Raw genomic sequence first — 5,298 nt, forward strand, 5'->3', positions numbered from 1 at the left:
GGGGGTCGGGTGCGGAGAAGTACCCTCCCCCCCCCGGGAAGTGCCCTCTCAGAGTGTTCCAGGAGGAGCAAACCCGAGGGAGGGTGTGATGTCGCGCAATCATGAGTGGTTGGGGGAGAGGGGGGCGTCGCTGGGTTGTGTGTTGAGGGAGTTCTTTTCGGCTGTACGGAAATACACACTGCCCTCCCCGGCCTTTCAGGTGTTGTGGAGGCCGTGGTTTCCGTGAGGCGACTCCAGGAATACCTGTCGCGCCCCGAAACCAAAGCTCTGTGGGCGTATGAGGACCTGGAGCTGCATCTGCGCGACGTGCCGCCCAAGGCGGCAGCGGCCGTACTTGATGCGGCGACTGCCACCGTCAGCGGCGGCAACGGCGGCGGCGGCGGCTGTGGTGGTTTGTTGGCCGCTCTGCGGGAGGCAGACGCGGGGCCAGATTGCGGCCGCGGGGCCGGGGGCGGCGGCGGCCGCAGCGCCGCTGTAGCGCGTCCCATAGACCGGCTGTTGCGGTCGTTACGATTGCCCCCGGCGGCAGCGGCGGCGCTGCGGTGGCGGCGCAGGGTGCTCGAGCACAGAGAACGAAGGGCGTCAGCCGGCGGCAGCGGCGGCGGCGGCGGAGGCGGCGGGTCAGGAGGAGTGAATGCGGGCGCTGTCGTCGTTTGCATTGCGGATTGCGGTTCGGGAGACGCGACGGCAGCGGCGGCAGCAGCGGCGGCGGAGGCTGGTGAGTCGCCGATGCCGGCGCTGGCGCCGGGCGTGTTGTGCTCCTCGGCGTTGCCGACGTGGCAAGTGGCCGCCAGCCTGGAGAGCGCCACGTTCGCCTGGGGACCGGTAAGGAGTACGGCAGCTGTAAAGCCGTACAGATTCTGATGTCCTGTTTGCCCGCAAATACACGCCGACCTGTCATACCCCTGTCCCAACCCACAACAAACTAACCAACTTAACTGATTTCTCCCCTCAACCAGTATATTGAAAATCCGTACAGCTGCCATGTAGAGGACCCGCACGCGCCAAGCGGGCGCAAAGTCACCCAAATCCTACATCTCATTGTGCAGGCTGTTCGTCCATGCTTGTACGACATCTCCCTAGTCGTACCACGCGGTGGTCTCACTGTGGTGGTTGGCCGAGTGGGTGCCGGAAAGAGCAGCCTTCTGACGGCTCTGCTCGGGCCGAGCCGCAGTAGCAGCAGCAGCAGCTGCGGCGGTGGTGGTGGTGGTGGTGGTGGTGGTGGTGGTGAGCTGCCACTGCTGCACGGCACATGTCGTACACACGCACGGCGGCTGTCGTACGCACCGCAGCATCCGTGGGTAATTGCAGGCACGCTGCGTGAGAATGTGTTGCTGGGGGCGGCGATGGACGAGCGTCTGTATTGGCAGGTGTGTGTATAGGTATGTATGTATGTACTTCAATGGATGCCCCTTGTGTCACGCAGCAGCTGCATTCAAATCGTGATTTGCTAATGGCGTGTTGTTCTATTGGTAATGGTGGTGATGGTGATGGTCATGGTGATGGTGGTGGCTGCTTCGTTTGCCCACGTTCATACATACATACATACATACATACATACATACATACATACATACACGGCCACGTGCAGGTTCTCCACGACTGCGCTCTGCTACCTGACCTGGCTGTGATGCCGGCTGGGGACCTCACCCCCCTGGGGGACAGCGGCTGCAAGTGAGGGGGAGCGGAGGGAGGGGAGCGGGGGGGGGGGGGAAAGGGGAACCCAGCCAAGTGCAGTGTATGTACGTATGTATGTATGTATGTATGACGTCGATTATACTGTGGGCTGAAAAGCCGGGGGGGCTCCAGGGCCGAAACACAGCGGGCGGGGGGGAGACACACGCGGCTGGTTAGTCTCGTGCACTCCGCCCATACCCGGGTCAGACCGCGCGAGAGGTACGACAGCCGGCACTAAGCAGCGTTCCCCACCTACCGGGGGGTAGCGCTACTGCTTAACGGGCTGTAGGCCCGCTGGTCACCAAACGAGGAAAACGAAAACGAAGTCACACGGGGGGGAGAAAAATTCTTCCTACGGGCGGAAAGTAGAAGTAGTACAGAGAAGAACTCAATGCATGCATACACCGAACTACCCATCACCCGCTGCTCACAGGCTTTCTGGCGGCCAACGCGCCCGTCTGGGCTTGGCGCGTGCACTGTACCACACCGCCAAGCCAGCCACCACCACCACCACCACCACCACGACCGTATCCGCCGCCGTCAAAGCTGTCGCCGTCACCACCTCAACAGCGTTCAGGGCTGCCGGCACCGCGGCACATACCCGGACCTGTCGTGACCAACAATTTGCAACCCGCCGCCGCCGAGATCCAAGAAGCCAAGATCCAGATGAAAACCTAGATCCAGGGGAATGCCAGCGCCAAAGTCTATGTCCGGAATTGAATCCAGATATAGAGCGGCGTTTTCACGGCGTGCGCGTCTCGGGCCTGGATGGATCATGTACGGCGTCGGATCCCGATCCAATTCCGGATCCAGATGTGATGGTGCTGCTGGATGACGTGCTAGCCTCCCTGGATTCCTCCTGTGCCGCGCATGTCGTACGCCATGCCCTGCTGGGCCGATTATTGCGCCCAGAAGGACAGCTGCCGCCGCCGCCGCCGCCGCCGCCGACTCAGCTGACGGCTGTGCACGAGCAGGGAACTGGCGATAGCGGTAACGGCGGCGGAGCCACTAGTGCCGCCACCGCTGCCGGTGGTGGTGCTGCTGCTGCCCGTGCGCCTACGGTAGTCCTCGTCAGCAACGACGTCCGCTGCGTACGTGCCGCCTCGCTGGTTGTGGCACTGGACGGCGGGCGGGTGTCGTACATGGGCAGTCCGGAAGGCTACTGGACCAGCGAGCACTGCCTGCACCACCACCACCACCAGCAGCAGCAGCAGCAGCTACAGCGCCACGGCCTCCACCAGGGCAGCCACCAGAGCAGCCAGGACGGCGGGCAGGGAGATGCTGACGTGTATGGGGGTGTGGATGAGGGGCTCAGGGGGGCCGGAGGGGGGGGACGATCGGGAACCGCGGAAGGCGGCGATGGTGGCGGAGGACGCGGTGATGGCGGCGGAGGCGGCGAAGGCGGCTGCGAAGAGGATCATGAGGCGAGAGGGGTTGAGATTGCGAGTGAGCGTGGCAGCGGAGGTGGCGACGATGCGGAGGGCCAGACGGATACAAGCGGTACGGCAACCGCATGGCATCGGCGGCAGTACGACCGCCGCAGAGACGCGATGCAACCGGGGCAGGGCGCTGCGGTGGCGGCGGCGGCGGCGGCGGGGTCGGCGACGGAAGGAAAAGAGGACGAAGAGGAACGAGAGGTGGGACACGTGCGGTGGCATGTGTACGGCAGGTACGGCAAGGCAGTTGGAGGCGGTGTTGTTGCGGCGGTGCTGTTAAGCCTGGCGCTGATGCAAGCCTCGCGGAACGCAAGCGACCTGTGGGTATCGTACTTTGCCGCGCACAGCGGCGTTGGCGGCAGCAGCGCCGATCCCCCGCCGTCGCCCGCGGCGGCTGCCATCGCCGCGGCGGCGGTGGCGACGGCAACGGCACCGAACAACGCCTCCTTCCTGCCTCTCCCGCGGGCGCTACTGCGTCTGTGCCGCGAGCCGACGGAAGCGAACACGGCTTGTACGGCAGCGGGCGGGCCCCACCGAGGGCACGGGGGCTTCAATGGAACCTCGATGGCAGCAGGGGCGGCGGCGGCGGCGGTGGGTACGACGCCTTACCGCCATCCGCCACTCGTACAGCCCTCCGCGCCAGCGCTGCTTGCAGCTTGGCACTGGTGCAGCACCGCTAGCGCCGCCTGGTTGCAGCCCGTAGAGGGCCTGGCGGCGACGCGAGGAGGAATGGCCGACTGCGGCGCAGCTGCCGCCGCCGCCGCCGCTATGTGCCCGCTCCTGGCGGCAGCGACGGCGAGGGCGAAGACAGCGGCGGCAGTGTTGGCGGCACCGTCCCAGGTGCAGGTACTCGAGGCGGATGCCGCGGCGGCTGCAAAACCGGTCACGGCAACCGACGACGCGGACGGCACCCGCATCGCTGGTGACCCTGGCGGCGGCGGCGAGAGCGGCGGCAGCGGCGGTGGCGGCGAGAGCGGCGAGACCGGTTTCTGGACTGCCCGTACATTTCTGTGGGGTGTGTTGGCCATCGCTGCCGCCAACAGCGTCTTCACAATGGCCCGTGCGTTCTCCTTTGCCTTCGCAGGTGCGGTACGGCAGGTGCGGTACGGCAGGTGCCTGTGCGTACTTCACTGAAAGAAGCGTCGCTATCTCCCCCCCTCCCCCTCCCCCTTCCCCTCTCCCCCCATACACACACGCTCCCTCCCTCCCCCCTGAAGGAATGCGTGCCGCCGGCCTGCTGCACGAGCAGCTGCTCCATGCGGTGCTGTGCGCGCCGATGAGCTTCTTTGAGTCGGTGCCACACGGCCGCATACTGAACAGGTCAGGCCCGGGGTGTGTGGGGGGGGTAAGGTGGGGGGTAAGGTGTGGAGGAAAGGAGACTTAGGCTTGGGTGCGGAGGGAAAGAGGGAAGCGGGAATGGGTTGAGCTAGGGTGTGGGTGTAACGGAAGGCCAGGTTACGGTTGACTAATCGGATCATAAACGAACACCGGGCCTAACTGATTTTTTTCGTACGTAATGTACGTTGTCGTACGCGTCGTACGCTTCCTGCCCGTACAGGTTCTCCTCGGACACGTCTGCAGTGGATGACTCCCTGCCCTTCATTTTGAATATCGCCCTGGCCAACGCCGCCTCCCTTCTTGGGCTTCTGGGTGTGATCTGCTACAGCGCCCCGCCACTGCTGCTGCTGCTGCTACTGCCACTGGCCCTGATGTACAGGCGAGAGGCGTGTCGGCGGCGTGCGTGTGTGTGTGTATGAGTCTGTCTTAGGGTTTCACCCCTAGCTGCCCTCATGCCCCCTCTCCATTATCGCCGACCCGTTATTGGGACCCAAGCGTCCCCCTCCCCTTCCCGACTCCCTTTCCCACTCGTTCGTGGTTCGTCTTTTCCCCCCTCCCTGCCCCCGGGGACTCCACCTCCCACCCCTCCCACCCCTTCCACCTCAGGCGGCTGCAGGTCTTCTACCGAGATAGCAGTCGGGAGATCCGCCGGCTGGAGGCGCTGGCGCTGTCACCCGTGTACGCTGCCTTCGCGGGGGTGGCGGAGGCGGCACCGCTAGTGCGCGCCTTCAGCGCACAGCCGTACTTCCTTCGTACGGCAGTGGCGGCAGTCACCCGCCACCAGCGAGCCGCCATTACCGGTAGGCCAGGTGGCGCCCCGGGGCGGGTTGGTGTGTGGGAGGGTTGA

This window comes from Volvox carteri (genome assembly GCF_000143455.1).
Source record: "Volvox carteri f. nagariensis unplaced genomic scaffold VOLCAscaffold_31, whole genome shotgun sequence".
Lineage (NCBI taxonomy): Eukaryota > Viridiplantae > Chlorophyta > Chlorophyceae > Chlamydomonadales > Volvocaceae > Volvox > Volvox carteri.